This window comes from Phyllopteryx taeniolatus, unplaced genomic scaffold (genome assembly GCF_024500385.1).
Source record: "Phyllopteryx taeniolatus isolate TA_2022b unplaced genomic scaffold, UOR_Ptae_1.2 contig_59, whole genome shotgun sequence".
Lineage (NCBI taxonomy): Eukaryota > Metazoa > Chordata > Actinopteri > Syngnathiformes > Syngnathidae > Phyllopteryx > Phyllopteryx taeniolatus.
The window spans coordinates 78678-97076 of NW_026903547.1; the positions used below are offsets into that span (position 1 = coordinate 78678).

Sequence of the window (18399 nt, forward strand, 5' to 3'; positions counted from 1 at the left end):
ATTGTTGCTCGCAAATACTCACTTCTGTCCTGAGTCTAGCCTCCACTACTCTTTCCCATAACTTCATTGTGTGGCTCATCAACTTTATTTCTCTATAGTTCCCAGAGCTCTGCACAACACCTTTGTTCTTAAAAATGTCCACCAGCACACTTTTCCTCCATTCCTCAGGCATCTTCGACAAATGACTGAGAACTATGTGAATTTGTTGGGTAGCCCCTCACTTACACTCTGGTCCTGTAGATGTTTATAATTTACATAGCCACTCCCACCACACTTCAGTTGTACAGCCGGGTCCACGACCCCGTCCTGCAGGCTTCCACTCCTGTCCCTGTCCTGTCCAATCCCGTCCTATCTTGTTGTATCCTTACCTCGCAGGGTGTAGCACAACTGACCCATACAACACTCAATTCTGCGTAATTGTACTATATTACAACCTCCCCAATATGGCCACTAAGTAGGCACGTTGGATAGCCGGGCTGTTACAGCGAGCTTGCGTGTCTAGTCTTCATAATTATCATATTAGCATTAGCATATTAATCCCATTCTAAAGTCTTTACACTGGCTCCCAGTCGGCTGTAGAATAGATTTTAAAGTTCTGTTACTGGTCTATAAATCACTAAATGGTGTAGGTCCTGAATACATGAATTAAATGAGGCCTTGAAGACTCCTTGAAGTCTCGGCGCCCTTTGCACAATGGTCATTGCACCGGACTATTGCTATATTAGTCATTCAAACTGCTCTAAATGGTAGAGGACTCTGCATTTTTGTACAATTGTCAAAACAAAAACAAAAAAAATAAATAAAAATAAAAAATGTACCGGCATTACCAGATAACTATTAACCCTTTATTGCTCAGTGACTGCTTTTTTTTGTCAATCTCTTTATGTCTCAAAGTGTTCTGTTGTCGTACGAGAGCGGCTCCAACTACCGGAGAAAATTCCTTGTGTGTTTTTTGGACATACTTGGCAAATAAAGATGATTCTGATTCTGATTCAAGACCCCGACCGGAGCATCCGCCAACATCCCCCGGACTCACGGCTGTGGTGTCCTTGAGCAAGACAGTGATACCCCAAACTGCTCCCATGGCGTTTCAGTTCCCCCCTGCTCCAGTGTGTTCCGCGAACAGGTTTGCGTGTTCACTGTGATGGGTAAAATGCAGAGAACAAATTTCGTGCATGTTCATGACAATAAAGGTGATTGTTCTTCTTCTTTGCTTAATTTCCTCACTATTTGTAACATTTTTTGAATGTCTTCAGTGCTCTCTCTTTTACATTATGTGCACTTGCACATTTTAATATTTTTAAAAATAATTTAATAAGGAAGTCATTGTCCAATAGAAACACTCATTTAGCCCTTACATAAGAACGCTGAGATGTCCAAGGGGACCTGAACATCACTTTTGAAAACGAGTGGTCAAGTTAGGTTAGCTTAACAAATTAGATGATAAAATTGCATTTTCGCCATCAACGACTGAAATAAAATTTTAATACGGAAGAAAGACTCCTGTAAGTTGTCAACCTCTGAGTGACTAGTCAGAAGATTTTAAGGATGCTAAATTGGATATGATGTCACTTCACATCAACAGGTAAAGTTAATTGTGAAACACGGGGCCGACTCGTGACCATACATTTCCTTAAGATTATTATACTTAAGTATTATAACCAAATTACATTTGTTTACAAATATGTATGTTTTTCTTTTTTTATATTTTTTCAGAAATAATGGTTGAAAATTGTTAAATATTTCACGAGTGGTTGGTTTTGCTTTCACTCTGTCGTTTTTTTGCATTAATTCTTGTGCAGAGCATGCTTACTGTTTTTGGATATAAGTTGAAATGTTTAATGGCAAATATTCATGTCTTTTGACGTTTCTGGCATGTCTTGAATCGATTATTGACACTTATCGCATGACAAATTTGAACGTGGTGTCACCAAATTTGTGGAAGGGGTGTAATTCGCCTCCTCTGCGACGATGGCGCTAGAGTCCTACTGTCAGTTAGCAAAGAAAGAAAGAGGAAGTAGTTGAGCGAGGCAGAGCCATTGATGTTTTTTCATCAAAATGTTGAGCAAACAGCTATTCAGCTTGTGGCCACAACATTATACCAGCAACCGATCTTTATTCCAAATAACTCATTATTTCTTTGGTTGTTTAAGACTTAATACACGGCTAAAGGATATGCATTAATCTCCGCATTCTATTGGGTCGACGTGGACCACGTGACCAAGGAACACGAGCATCTGACAACATTATTTCGATATAAACGTTGAAAAACAACACAGTTGACATTTGTTTCATAATTGTTGTTTGGGGTGTCCATATGTGACTCATCTGTGATGATCATGTCGATATGTGCCACCATAACTTTGGCTTGTAGGCTGGAGAATGAGATCGTCTTTTCTGGCGTTATGTTGGCATCGCTTCTCGGCCTTTTAGCTAAGCTCAAGTGTTGTATCTGTTCTTATCAGTTTAATATCTGATACATCCCCTATCCGGGGACCATATATAAAATAGATTTTTGGAGCTGGGAGATGGAATAGGGGCTTGCTCTGTCCACTCCGTGCATTGACCTGGTATTGCAGTATCTCCACAACTTGGTTCAAATAAATATCAATTGTACCATCAATCCAATGACTTGAACTATATTTAATGCAGTGAACAGAAGGTACACAACTGACTTTCAACTCTGGGGTCTGTCTGTTATTCTGACCTTCAGTATTGCAGTATGATGTAATTTCTTGCATACATGGGTTTGCTCTGAGTAGTAGAACCAGTTAGTAATGACGAGATGAAACTTCATAACATCGTAACGCTTCGGTCATTGGTTCGAGTCATGGTCCATGTCTTGATGCTTCATGTGCACACGAAACCACCTGCTGGCCATGTGTATAATCACAGGCAACTGTATCTTCGGCCACGTATTGTGTGATGCATTGCAATATGGCGTTTGTTGTGGCTCTTGGAAATGACTTATGAATGACAAAAAATATGTTTGATCAAATATTGTGTCGACATGAAATAATAAAATATTGTTTCAACGTACTCTGTGTGTGTAACTGGTAATGGTAGTAATCATATACAGGTAAATCTAAAAAACAAAAAATGGAAAACTCAATTGATTTCAGTACTCATACATAGAGATTCTTGAAACACTTGTTTGATAGTAGTTTGTTACATTATATTCTAGATTAACCCTAACCCTAAACTCCTTCTGACTGGGGACTCTGCCAGACATTACCAGCACACCCTCAAAATACGTAATTCTCTTTCATGTCGAACTGACATCTGCCCCCAACATCGAAGCAAACACACCACCCAGTGGGAATCAGATTGCAGCTCCGCCCCTCTTTTGACCCCAGTGTCCAAGAAATGCGGCAGCATGTCCGATGACACGACCACAAAGTCGATCATCGAACTGTGTCCTTTGGTTGTCCTGGTGTCAAGTGCTCATCTGGAAACCCTTATGTGTGAATATGGTGTTCATTATTGACAGTCTGTGACGAGCACATTATTCCTATAAGTAAGCACGACTCGCGCTTGGATCGGGGAGGGGTGAGGAGGCTTTCGCCTTTATCACGTCCTTCCGAGTCACATTGTCACTCGACATGTGAGCACTGAATTCCCCCTCAGCAGAGGCGCACTCACAAAAAGGAAATGAACGACAGAATGGACACATTGTCTTTATACACTAGACTCTGTCAGGAGTGGGATTTGAACCCACGCCTCCATAGAGAATGCAACCTGAATGCAGCACCTTGGACCGCTCGGCGATCCTGACAGTAGTGTGTTGCGTTGTTTAAAAGGAACAAAGGGTCCGGGTCTTTATTCACCCAAGTCGGTCTGCTCATCCGGTGGGCGACCCGTTCGACAGCATTGGAATGTAGTCAAAGTGCAAAAATCCACCACACCAAGCATTGGTGGTTCAGTGGTAGAATTCTCGCCTGCCACGCGGGAGGCCTGGGTCCGATTCCCGGCCAATGCAGCTTGACCAGTTTGTGTATATTAAGCTCTATTTGAGGTAAATGAGTACAAACTCGGCACGGTGGCCGACTGGTTAGAGCGTCAGCCTCACAGTTCTGAGGTGCGGGGTTCAATCCCCGTCCCCGCCTGTGTGGAGTTTGCATGTTCTCCCCGTGCCTGCGTGGGTTTTCTCCGGGCACTCCGGTTTCCTCCCACATCCCAAAAACATGCATTAATTGGAGACTCTAAATTGCCCGTAGGCATGACTGTGAGTGCGAATGGTTGTTTGTTTCGATGTGCCCTGCGATTGGCTGGCAACCAGTTCAGGGTGTACCCCGCCTCCTGCCCGATGACAGCTGGGATAGGCTCCAGCACGCCCGCGACCCTAGTGAGGAGAAGCGGCTCAGAAAATGGATGGATGGATGGATGGAGTACAAACTCCTTCTTGCAAAACACACATTTTCCCCGACCGGGACTGGACAATCGAGGACAGGAACCAAGTGTTTGTTGGTCACATCTTGTCAGAAGTGGGTCATATGCGTAGACTTTGCGAACGTAGTTCACCAACTTGGCGCGCTGGGCCATCACAAATATTCCTTGTGTTGTTTCGTGGCAGTGTAGGGCAGAAACAATGATAACACCCTAGTTGTACCAATTTTTGTTGGACTGGAAAGCCAAGGAGAGGAAACAGACAGTTTTTGTCAGTCAAATCACACAAGAAGCAGAATGTCAACCCGCATACCCGTAGATATTGCAACCTGAATGGAGTTGCTTGGACGGCTCAGCCACTCCGACAGACTTCGATTGTGTTGTTTTTCATTGCATCATAGTTTTCTGATGTTTATATGCATGCCAGTGCCTCTGACTTACTGACTCAATACTCATCTGAAATGTAGGAATCCAAGTCAAGAGTAGGAGAATGAAGATAAAGTCTGTAGACTGAACATGGGCCACTCGTACTTAATGTCCCCTGCTTCCCCCGGGACATGGACAAAGTTTTGCCGGAGGTGGGAGTTGAAGCTCCTTCTGACTGGGGACTCTGCCAGACATTACCAGCACACCCTCAAAATACGTAATTCTCTTTCATGTCGAACTGACATCTGCCCCCAACATCGAAGCAAACACACCACCCAGTGGGAATCAGATTGCAGCTCCGCCCCTCTTTTGACCCCAGTGTCCAAGAAATGCGGCAGCATGTCCGATGACACGACCACAAAGTCGATAATCGAACTGCGTCCTTTGGTTGTCCTGGTGTCAAGTGCTCATCTGGAAACCCTTATGTGTGAAGATGGTGTTCATTATTGACAGTCTGTGATGAGCACATTATTCCTATAAGTAAGCACGACTCGCGCTTGGATCGGGGAGGGGTGAGGAGGCTTTCGCCTTTATCACGCCCTTCCGAGTCACATTGTCACTCGCCATGTGAGCACTGAATTCCCCCTCAGCAGAGGCGCACTCACAAAAAGGAAATGAACAACAGAATGGACACATTGTCTTTATACACTAGACACTGTCAGGAGTGGGATTTGAACCGACGCCTCCATAGAGACTGCAACCTGAATGCAGCGCCTTGGACCGCTCGGCCATCCTGACAGTAGTGCCTTGTGTTGATTAGAAGGAACAAAGGGTAGGGTCTTTATTCACCCCAGGCGATTTGCTCATCCGGTGGGCGACCCGTTCGAGAGCATTGGAATGTAGTCAAAGTGCAAGAACCCCCATACCAAGCATTGGTGGTTCAGTGGTTGTTAAATATATTTTAGAAGTTATCATTTATTTGCTTAGCTTGCATTAGTATTATGGACGATTTTAGATGTCTCGCCTTCAAAAAGATGACTCAGCATCATCCGATGGAAGGGCGCCTGGATCAAGGACGTGATCGGATGTGGTCGGGGACGTGACAGGTGTTGGTCCAATGTTTTGTGTTGTGTCTTATTGTTTAGAACATTATGTCTGGGAAAAACCCTCCTATTTTCAAATAAATGCAGGAGCGACGGGAGAGATTGTTTAGAGCGTGTTGAGAGGCTGTGATCTGAACAATCTCCCATACGCCCTCCTCATGAGAAAAAGAAACCAGTGTCTTCATTCCTTTTGTGTCTATTTTTTATAATGTTGGGTAAGCATTAAATTGGTCCTTCGAGCCGGATGTCAACACACTCGAGGATTCCAGTTGTGGAGCCGATTTCCAGTTAAGAGACCGTGGCCACGGCAAGTAAGACCCTTTACGGGACTGCTCTTCGTTCTCCTCAACTGGGATCTGAAGGTTGACGGCAATACACAGGATTGAAGACGACTTGTGAGTTAAATTTAAAAAAAAATTTTTGGAAAAAGGACGGCGGAGTCCGACAAATTCCGCGAGGACGGCGTAGTCCTGTACGTACTTAAATTCCATGTTTAATAAACCCCGTGAATACTAGTTAATGGCGGGTAAAATAAAGAAACTAGGAAAGTGTTGGATTTATCTTACCCAACATTATAAAAAATAGACACAAAAGGAATGAAGACACTGGTTTCTTTTTCTCATGAGGAGGGCGTATGGGAGATTGTTCAGATCACAGCCTCTCAACACGCTCTAAACAATCTCTCCCATCGCTCCTGCATTTATTTGAAAATAGGAGGGATTTACAAATCATAATGTTCTAAGCAATAAGACACAACACAAAATATTTGATACTAAGAGGGTTTTTCCCAGACATAGTATTCTAAGCAATAAGACACAACACAAAATATTGGACCAACACTTGTCCCGACCCGACCACATCCGATCACGTCCTTGGTCCAGGCGCCCTTCCATCGGATGATGCTGAGTCATCTTTTCGAAGGCGAGACATCTAAAATCGTCCATAATACTAATGCAAGTTCTGTAAATTGACTGTCTGTTGTACTAGAGCGGCTCCAACTACCGGAGACAAATTCCTTGTGTGTTTTGGACATACTTGACAAAAAAGAGATTTATCCTGGCAGAGGCAAAATTATCCAACATAAAACATACATCGACGCCATAGGTGTTCCTCGTGGGGTTCCTAATCAATACAAATTAGCTGACCAAGTTGCAGGAGGATTTGAATACTTCATATGCTGTTGGTGTACGATTAATAAAAATGTTGATGGGATAAACTATATCCACTTCAATTTACAGAGATTAGGAAATTGCACTCAGAGTGGGTTGGAAGCTGTGCACGAGCAGCTCAAGGACGTTCCAAAGACCGCATAGCTGTCGACATGCTCCTCGCAAGAGAGGGAGGTGTTTGCGGTATGTTTGGAGAACAAACAATACTGCTTCAGATGGCAGCTTGACCAGAGCCATCGATGGTCTACGGACCCTCCATCAACACTCTTTGTGGGACAGCTGGATGGACGTTTTTGGTAAATATAAAACCCTAATTTCACCAATATTGATATCAATTGCTGTTTTTGCAGCCATTCTGACATTATGTGGATGTTGTTGTATCCCATGCATTCGGGCATTAATCAGTAAATTAATCACCACAGCCATAACCCCCATGGAGAAATCGTATGGAGCTGATGTATCCATTACTGTATGATGATAATGATGATAATGATGATTTTGCTTTAACTGATTTGTTTCCTGATACAGATGATTACGATGTTTAAACTACATCATTCATATATGACAAGTTTACTCTGAGTGTAAATGTATTTGTTTCATAAAAATGATTCTACAGTTAAAAATCGAAATTAAGTGACTGTAAAACGATATGAGAATTTGTGCAAATACATGATAAACAGGAGGGAAATGTTACATAAATTGTAGAAGTTATCATTTATTTGCTTAGCTTGCATTAGTATAATGGACAATTTTAGATGTCTCGCCTTCAAAAAGAAGACTCAGCATCATCCGATGGAAGGGCGCCTGGACCAAGGACGTGATCGGATGTGGTCGGGTCGTGACAGGTGTTGGTCCAATATTATGCGTTGTGTCTTATTTAGAATACTATGTCTGGGAAAAACCCTCTTATTATCAAATATTTTGTGTTGTGTCTTATTGCTTAGAACATTATGATTTGTAAATCCCTCCTATTTCAAATAAATACAGGAGCGAGGGGGGGGGGGATTGTTTAGAGCGTGTTGAGAGGCTGTGATCTGAACAATCTCCCATACGCCCTCCTCATGAGAAAAATAAACCAGTGTCTTCATTCCTTTTGTGTCTATTTTTTATAATGTTGGGTAAGATAAATCCAACAATAATATAGGAAAAGATGACAACAAAAGACAAAACTCTCTCTAGCTGTTAACAAGATGAGGAAAGTAATCTAGTACAATGACACAGAATCGAGTGTTGTATGGGGTGCATTATTTGCCTTGAGGATGTTGATGGAAAAGTACAGAGAAGGTCAGAAGGAGCTACATTATGTCTTTGAAGATCATACCGGAGAAGGAGCTGCCAGCTTTGAGGCCTGTTAGTGTTTCGGCTAATGTACTTCCAACACCTAATTTTGAAAAATTAAACTTCAAGTATATCCTTGTCCTCAACACTACAGTGTCATCCTGAACCAAACCAGACAGCTGCTGTCGCATGGTCCAAACCGATTATGCTCACACACAGATTGTTACCACATTGATGAATGACATGCTACGTGAAATCTCTTCATCCATAGACAACTTAGCAATGGGTAGAATCCCTCCATACTTGGTCAAAAGCATCCTGTCTAAAGGTCTAGCAAGCCCCATAAGCCCTGTCCAAGTCCACTTGGCTTTCTCTCTCGGGAGTTCCACTGACTTGTATGTCTTGTAATTAATGTTGGCATCTAGCAGCACGACACATACGTCCGAATCAGTACTCCCGCGGCAGTCGCCTATCATGATAGTAATCCTGATCTGCATCTGGCGCCAAATTTGCAGATGTGCATCCTCGCAAAAAACATTCCTTACCTGTGTCCCAGTAAGCTGTTCATCCGAGATGTAGCGGATGGGATTTGTGGGCTGAAGCCTATGAAGGATGGGTCGCGGTGTAGAGCAGAAGCTACACCTCGCTCCCAGGTTACTACGACTCACGCGGAAATTGTTGGATCCAAATGGCTAGTCAACACGCCAGCCCTAAGCGCAATGCTGAGTTATGACCACCATGACACCACGACAGGACTCGCCCTCCCAAATCAAACCATGTGGCTCGACGTCCCCAACGATGCAATTTTGCATATTGAGGACATCGCCCTCTACCACCTGCCAGCCGACAATTATGAGAACTTTTTCAGACAGTACAAATTGGTGTCATGAACGGAACAGAGGATAGGACCCAAAAATGCACGACTCCAAAACAAATGGACAGTTTCCAAAAAGAGAGGTTTAATAGACGGGCATAGGTCGGTACACAGGCAGGCAATCCAAGAGAGGCAACAGTATCCAAAAACATGAGGCAAAGAGGCAAGGTCGATAATCGGAACAGGGTCAAGTCTTACTGTGAATCTATGACGTGGAAACAAGGAATGCTGGAACGCGACGACAAGGTACAACGAACTGGCAACGAGAGGAAATGAGACACGAGGTTATATACAAGGGGTAATTAGGGTGAACGAGGCACAAGTGGTGAAGATGCTCACAGGAGCAGGTGTGTGTGAAACAGGGGGGGAAGACAAAACCCGGAACACACACACATATGACAATTGGAAGTTGATCCTGAGACGCTTAAACAGATTCAGTTTGAAGGAGATTGACATCACCCACATTGACAACACCTTACTGTTTATTAGCACTGAGGACAGAACACCCGAACTCCCGCTCATGGACTCCTGGTTCGCAGCAGATAACATCTTAATTGCCTTGGTCAGTCTCGGTTACTGCATGACTTTCGGCATCGCCTCCCTGCCCTATCGAAAGACTCAGAACTTGCAGGGTCTTCTGAACAAGTGCCCAAATGCGTGATCCAAAATCTCCCGTAGGAAAAGAATGACTGAACCCGAACCTAACCCCATACAGATAGGGGAGGAGGTCCTCCTTGACCTAAATTGCCCCCCGGACCTCTCTACCCCCTTTTGAATCTAGACTAGGATTCAGCTCTCCCCAAGATTAGAACCTCTACTTGGCAACTTCCCTCTCCTTGATTGATGTGTTGGGGTCTACACCCGACCACTGTGCCCCCTACGTGCCAAGTTGAAGCTAGCTACCTTTTCTTTCTCTTCCTTTCTCCTCCGTAGCGGTGTGTTGAGTTTCTCCTTTTGTTTTTGTTTTCTTTGACTTTTACTGAGAAATCTACACCTAGTTAATGTTTACCCTTAGTTTTTGCTTCGCCCCTGGCCCGAATTACTGGTCTCACTGCCATCCCAATAGACACACCTACACACATCGATCCACACACGTCAGTCCTGACACCGACACCTATATATATACACATAGGCTGACCTTAAGTAAGAAGTTGCCATGAACAACTGTTATAGCCATAAAGGGGGGCGGGGGGGATATGCACTAATGTTGTACCTTGGTAACTGCATTGTTGTGTGTGTTCCTGCCAACCTGTGCCATTGTCCAATGAGACGTCGCCGAGATCCCCAATCGAGCCGGATCAAGCCAACGATGGGGGGATATGTAGCAGACACGCCATTAAAAGATGACACCCAGCACCCCAGTCTCGGGCTACCGCCGCTCTCCCTGCCGAGGTAGACGACCACGGAGAGGCGAGATTCAACTTCGCACACAGACGCTAAGTGAATTACAAGCCAGGAGCATCAAAATGAGACAGACAACTGGTTTTGCACGCCGACTCTAAGTGAATTACCACCACCAGGAGCATCAAAGCGGAGATAAAAGACACCTGGTGTTAGATTTATCTTACCCAACATTATAAAAAATAGACACAAAAGGAATGAAGACGCTGGTTTCTTTTTCTCATGAGGAGGGCGTATGGGAGATTGTTCAGATTACAGCCTCTCATCACGCTCTCCCATCACTCCTGTATTTATTTGAAATAGGGAGGTTTTACAAGACATAACGTACTAAGCTACAAGACACAACACACTAAGGGTAGGGTTTCAAGGTGAAGACATGGGACCAACACCTGCCACGTCCCTGACCACGTCCTTGGTCAAGGCGCCTTTCCATCGGATGATTCCTGCTGAGTCATCTTCTTGAAGGCGAGACACCTTCCTTTCTCAAAATCGTCCATAATACTAATGCAAGCTAAGCAAATAAATGATAACTTCTACAATATATTTAACATTTCCCTCCTGTTTATCATGTATTTGCACAAATTCTCATATCATTTTACAGTCACTTCATTTCGATTTTTTAACTGTAGAATCATTTTTATGAAACAAATACATTTACACTCAGAGTAAACTTGTCATACATGAATGTTGTAGTTTAAACATCGTAATCACCTGGATCAGGAAACAAATCAGGTAAAACAACATCATCATCATCATGATCGTCATCATTATCAACCTCCAATAATGGATACATCTGCTCCATACAGTTCCTCTATGGGGGTAATTGCTGTGGTAATTAATCTACTGATTAAAGCCCGAATGCATGGGATACAACAACATCCACACAATGTCAGAATGGCTGCAAAAACAGCAATTGATATCAATATTGGTGAAATTAGGTTTTTGTATTTACCAAAAACGTCCATCCAGCTGTCCCACAAGGAGTGTTGATTGAGGGTCCATAGACCATTGATGGCTTTGGTCAAGCTGCCATCTGAAGCAGTATTGTTTGTTCTCCAAACATACCGCAAACACCTCTCTCTCTTACGAGGAGCATGTCGACAGCTATGCGGTCTTGGAACGTCCTTGAACTGCTCATGCACAGCTTCCAACCCACTCTGAGTCCAATTTTCTAATCTCTGTACATTGAAGTGGATATAGTTTATCCCATCAACATTTTTATTAATCGTACACCACCAGCATATGAAGTATTCAAATCCTCCTGCAACTTGGTCAGCTAATTTGTATTGATTAGGAACCCCACGAGGAACACCTATGGCGTCGATGTATGTTTTATTTTGGATAATTTTGCCTCTGCCAGGATAAATCTCTTTTTTGTCTATGTTCTAGATTGGACAAAAACATTGGTGCCCTTTCCATTAAATCTTGAACAGGCATAGGGTATACTGACACATCCAATATCAAAGTGATAATAACGCATAATCCATCTATATCTTTAGGTAATCTATCAAACAGTCTACCAGAATCCGAATCATCTTTATTTGCCAAGTATGTCCAAAACACACAAGGAATTTGTCTCCGGTAGTTGGAGCCGCTCTAGTACAACAGACAGTCAATTTACAGAACACTTTGGAGACATAAAGACATTGACAAAAAACAATTGTGCAGAAAGATGCAGAGTCCTCTAGCACTTAGAGCAGTTCGAATGACTAATATCGCAATAGTCCGGTGCAATGACCATCGTGCAAAGGGCGCTGAGACTTCAAGGAGTGTATGCGGTTTAAAGTGACGAGTAGTGCGATAATCTGGGACAATGTTGGTTGTGCAAATGTTACAGATACTCCTCAATCAGTGTGCAAATGGAGCAGATGCTACTCTGGCGTGAGTGGCCAGTATATGCAAATAGTGCAGCATGGCGAGACAACTACAGTGAGTGCATGAGTAATACATAATTGGCCCCACAGAAATGTGACAACGAACTCAAGTCAAAAATTGCCAGCTTGTTTTAATGGAATTATAAATGAGCTGTTTAAGAAGTTGATTGCAAGAGGGAAGAAGCTGTTGGAATGTCTACTAGTTCTAGTTTGCATTGATTGGTAGCGCCTACCTGAGGGAAGGAGCTGGAAGAGCTGGTGACCGGGGTGGGGAGGGTCCGAGAGGATTTTGCACGCCCTTGTCTTAGTTCTGGCAGCGTGCAAGTCCTCAAGGGTATCATCTCCGCACCACCACCAGATGTCGCTCCGTGATACTGGCACAAAATTTGGTCCGACCTTTAAGGTTACTTTACACTGTGTGTCGTTCAGTGGTCCTAATTTTTTTCCTTTACTAATCATGTTTATACAAGTGAAATTATTTGGTGCTACTAAAGTAGAAAACATCGGTTTGTGTTTATCTGCTTTTGTTACGGGATATATAGGAAACCCCCTGATTTACACCTCTCAGTTGGTACAGTAGCGTTCATTAATGGAATAATACAATCTTGTGATAATTGTGCCGGAACTATGCGCAACAAAGGCCTGGGACCCATGCAAACCACACAATCTTTTCTTGTTATATTTGCTGCTTGTTCCACCAATAGTAACCAATTGTTATTTTGTCCTGAAACTTATGTTGTTAATCATTAAAATTTGTCCACCTTTCTTTGAAGTTTTCAATGGCATTTCTGGTTTAACACGGTTCCCATAACACAATGCTACTTGGAAGTGGGGATCTTTTCTGCCAAAATAGGCCCACAAGCTCACCATCAAACACACTGGGTGACTTGATTTGTATTTCATATTAAACTATGGGCCGTTTTGCTTATGTTAAACTTCTTTCTATGTTCTTTTGCTGATTTTTTTTGACCAACTGGACCAATCATAACCTGTTTCACCAATGAGGTGTTCCCATCCAAAGCCTATAGTTGCATACCAGTCATATCCAAATCCCCAATTCTGCCCATTCTCTTGAGCATCATTGGTGAGAGCCGCATATGGAATTATGATTAAAGCAGCTTGATTTTGGGGGGCACAAAATATTAAACCGTTTTGCCGCGTTTGGAGGCCATGCCCACAGTTCTGATCATCAGCTGTACTCCTTTTGATACGAGTTAATGATTCAAAATGTTTTATTATTGGGTTCGTCATATTGGTCCAGTTGGTAGGTGATTTTCTATCTAAAAAATGGGTTTTATCATTGAGGGTGGGACGTCCCATGTACCACAAAAACAAAACCAACACCATAGGAGCCAAAGTTGCTACGTAACAACCTATCGAATCACATAACCAACGTGGGTGTGCCTTTCTGCTGAGTTCTCACTAAAAAGGTTGGTGTCTTTTTTCTTCACTGACCAGCAAGCGTTTTCAGAATCTACACATCTGCTCCCGCTCCGTTATCAGACTTTTGCTCACCTTTCCTATTTGAGTACTCAGCTGAAATGACTCTTTTACAGTGTGTTAAATGAACCCACGTGTTTCTTTCTGCTATTTTTTTTTTTTAGGGCTGTAAAGTGTCAATCTACCTGTGCCACCATCCCTCCAGTTGAGACATGTGACACAGCATGGCTCAAGATAGCAGCCCATTTGAATAGTTTTTTTTTTTTTTCTGTGCTAATGTAAATTTCATTTTGTAGTTTTGCACTTTGTTTTTCCCAATAATTGTGTTCTTGTTGTGGAATACTCATATTGGCTATCAGTGGATTGTACCATCTTTATTTATCATTAGTTTGCATGCCTCGGTTAATGCTACTAATTCAGCAGCTTGTTCAGCCAATTCCCTATAATCATGCTGCGTGCCTTCATTAAGTAAGGGTATTAGTGTGGCTGGATTTAAGGTTGTGGATCGCTCAACAGTCAAATATGGTTGTGACAGCAAGATGGCCATGCAAGATAAATGTCTTGCAGGTGATAAAAACGCCATATTGGTTTGCAATAGGAGAGCAGACACTGTATGTGGGACCTTAAGGGTGAACTGCTCTCTACTGCCGTCAAGGCTGCCACAACTGCTCTGACACAATGTGGTAATGCACACGTTACGTTGTCCAATTTAGTTGAAAAATAAGCTATTGGTCTTAGCTTATCACCGTATTGTTGTGTAAGTACGGAGGTCATGCAATAGCTTTTACAATCTACCATTTGAATGAATGTTTTATCATTAAATTTGGAAGGCCTAGCGCAGCACTGGACACCAAATGTTGTTTAATGTCACAGAAGGTCTTTTCTGCCTCTGTACTCCATTAAACAGGTGATGTCATTTTAAGGTTGTCTTCATACATTAATTTTGACAATGGTGCAACAATTTCTGCATAGTTTGGAATCCATGCTCTACAATAATTTGTCAGAACTAAAAATGATTATTATGTGTTTCTTCATCTGTGGTTTAAGATTTTTTAAGACTATAGCTTTCCTGTCTTCTAATATAGTCCTTCCTCCTACACTGAAATTATGGCCTAGATATTTGACTTGCCTTTTACATCATTGCAATTTATTTTTGTTAACTTTATGTCCCTCTTCTGTTAGATGATGCAGTAAGGCCAATGAATCTTTGCATGTCTCTCCATCTGTAGATGCCAGAAGACATGCGTGTTGTCATAACTTGTGAATAAATGGTTGGACTTTCACAGTAACCTTGTGGTAATCTAGGAAATGTTTTTCTTTTTTTTCTCAAATGTGAATGCAAACCAAAATTGACTGTTATTTTCTATTGGTACAGAAAATAATGCATTACTTGTGTCCACTACTGTAAACACAGTAGCGTCTGGTCTTAATGAATTTAACAATGTGTGTGGATCTGGTTTTAATGGATATTGACGAATCCCTGGTTTATATTCTGTTTTGGGTCTAATTTGTACTGGTAAAGCCCCTTTAATAAGGCCTAGATCAAATGGTCCCGTGGACCATAATTTTTTTTTTTTTGCAACTTTTTTCAATATTTCTTCATCAATTTCAGTGAGAATCGTTTGGTCTCATCAAACAGGTTGCATGTGTTTCCCTTCATCACCCTGTATTGTCCAAAACATCGCCTTTCTAATTAGACCAGTTGATGCACTGTATTCCAGTTTGTTTTATGCAGCTCATCACATTCGTTTTTTATCTTCTATTTTTGTGATAAGCTGCAAGGCTGCAGACAACAGGGCCTTTCCCACGTTTAACGGTGGTTTGTCTGGGATATCGATTGTGTAATAGAATGTACTTTCTCTGCTTTCCAGTGTTACATAGAGGTCCTCTGTTTTTAATTTATGTTTAATTCATGTTTGAGTACAAGTCCTAGTTGGAATAAGCCATCTCTTCCCAACAAATTCACAGGGCACTCCGGGACTTCGAAAAGTTTTCCCCTGTGGGTCTCTAATGCTCCTGTATCACAAAGAAATTTAATTTCTTTCCCATTTACTGACAAGGTTATTTCAGGTTTTTCAGTGTCCAAACTCAGAATGTCCTGTAAATTGAAATCCACCTCCTCATTCTCTGTAATGTTTACACAAGAGGATTTGTTGAGTTGGGAAGCAGGCTGGCCTAGTCATGCGGTAGTTTGTCCGTATTCTCTTTTATTTTATATAATATGATTCCTGCAACGCGGCTATTTTTTGTGTATTTAACCAACCATTAAAGCCGTGTTCGGTTATCCCTGTCTCTAAATATTAAATTTTATCAGGATCCTGTTTTTTTTTTTCTTTTAAATTTTACTTAATGAACTTCCAACCTTTACACTGCAGTGTATCCCTGTTTTTTTATTTTACTATTTCCTTTCCCCATTTGAAAGAATTTGGTTCAGTGTAATACTACCTAGGGTAGTCTAGAACACTGTTTTTTTTCAGTAGGACGGTGATTCAAATTTACTTTCTGTGGTAATTCTCACTTCAACTCTTTCGAGTGGAGAATTCTTGCCTTTGCATCCACAAAAGTCCACCGTTTACTTTCCCACTGTTTTGGTATGGAATGAAAAACTTAGTGGTTTCCCATTTCCCATTTACACTCCCATTCAAACAGTTTTCATTCACACTGGCTCGTCAGAGGACTCCGCCATCCTATACAGAATTTCACTACGTCTGTCAACAGCTCGTTAGAGGACTCTGCCGTCCTATACGGAATTTAACTACGACGCCACGCTTTATTTTACCCGCCATTAACTAGTATTCACAGGGTTTATTAAACACGGAATTTAAGTACGTACAGGACTCCGCCGTCCGCGCGGAATATGTCGGACTCCGCCGTCCTTTTTCCGAAAATGTTTTTTAAAATTTAACTCACCAGTCGTCTTCAATCCTGTGGATTGTCGTCAACCTTCAGATCCCAGTTGAGGAGGACGAAGACCAGTCCCGTAAAGGGTCTTACTTGCCGTGGCCACGGTCTCTTAACTGGAAGTCGGCTCCACAACTGGAATCCTCGGGTGTGTTGACATCCGGCTTGAAGGACCAATTTAATGTTGGATTTATCTTACCCAACATTATAAAAAATAGACACAAAAGGAATGAAGACACTGGTTTATTTTTCTCATGAGGAGGGCGTATGGGAGATTGTTCAGATCACAGCCTCTCAACACGCTCTATCTCCCCCGTCGCTCCTGCATTTATTTGAAAATTGGAGGGTTTTTCCCAGACATAGTGTTCGAAGCAATAAGACACAACACAAAACATTGGACCAACACCTGTCACCTGTGCACATTCGATCACGTCCTTGGTAAGGCGCCCTTCCATCGGATGATGCTGAGCCATCTTTTTGAAGGCGAGACATCTAAAATCGTCCATAATACTAATGCAAGCTAAGCAAATAAATGATAACTTCTAGAATATATTTAACATTAGTACTTGGATGGGAGACCGCCTGGGAATACCAGGTGCTGTAAGCTTTTTCACTTTAGATTCTCGTCGAATCGTTTTCTTATCGGTGGTTGACCTAAATTATAATGCAGTCATTCTCTCTCTTATGACTTACCGTCTCTTTATTAGGAGACAGAATCTTGACGTACCTTTTTTAAACATCCCGTTTCTCCTTTTCCGACAGTAAAAAAAAATAAAAATCTATACACACATATATCTCCATATATATATCTATATATCTATCTATCTATATATATTAGTGTCACGTGATACGTCACAATTTTATCACATCAGTGCTTTTAATTAGCTCGAGGCTAAGGATACGAAGGTATGGATCTTTAAATGATACGTAATTATTGCACATTATTGTGTGGACCTCAAAGCCACGGTTTATGAACCCGAACCACTTCCGAGGAATACATTACAGTCGAGTGAATGGCAGTATTAGAAGGAGTAGATTAGATAAAGTAAATTCAATCAGAATCAGCAGAATCAAAATCAGAATCCTCTATATTTGCCGAGTATGTCAGAAACATACAAGGAATTTGTCTCCGGTACTTGGAGCCCCTCTCGTGCGACAACGGATAGCCATTTGACAGAAAATACTTTGGAGACATAATCACATTAGACCAAAGTACGGAGAGTCACTGAGCAATGAAAGGTTAGCGGTAATGTGGTCATGTCGATGCAAATTTTGTGTTATTTTTTATTTTTTGACAATTGTGCAAATGATGCAGAGTCCTCTAGCATTTTAGAGCAATTTGAAATGACTGATCGAGCAATAATCTGGTACAGTGACAATTGTGCAAAACGTGCAGAGACTTCGAGAAATTTAAGCAGTATAAAGCGAATCGTAGTGCGATAATCTGGAACAGTGTCCATTGTGCAAATGGTGCAGATACTTCTCAAGCACATGAGTGGCCAGTATTGGTTAACAACAGATATGCAAATTGTGCAGAGTGGCGAGACTACTACAGTGAATGCACGAATAATGTATAATTGGCCCGACAGAGATGGGACAACAATCTC

The 18399-nt window shown here is 42.1% G+C and overlaps 4 non-coding genes across 4 annotated transcripts; 2 read left to right on the plus strand and 2 right to left on the minus strand.

The window, feature by feature from the left end:
* The first annotated feature begins 2413 nt into the window (after window positions 1-2413).
* Window positions 2414-2605, plus strand: LOC133473866 (U2 spliceosomal RNA). Its single transcript, XR_009787273.1, has one exon. It is a non-coding gene; the product is annotated as a U2 spliceosomal RNA (small nuclear RNA).
* Window positions 2606-3693: 1088 nt separating this feature from the next.
* trnal-cag (transfer RNA leucine (anticodon CAG)) lies at window positions 3694-3775 on the minus strand. The gene has a single exon. It is a non-coding gene; the product is annotated as a tRNA-Leu (tRNA).
* A 133-nt stretch (window positions 3776-3908) lies between these two features.
* Window positions 3909-3979, plus strand: trnag-gcc (transfer RNA glycine (anticodon GCC)). Its single transcript has one exon. It is a non-coding gene; the product is annotated as a tRNA-Gly (tRNA).
* A 1489-nt stretch (window positions 3980-5468) lies between these two features.
* Window positions 5469-5550, minus strand: trnal-cag (transfer RNA leucine (anticodon CAG)). Its single transcript has one exon. It is a non-coding gene; the product is annotated as a tRNA-Leu (tRNA).
* Window positions 5551-18399: the final 12849 nt, after the last annotated feature.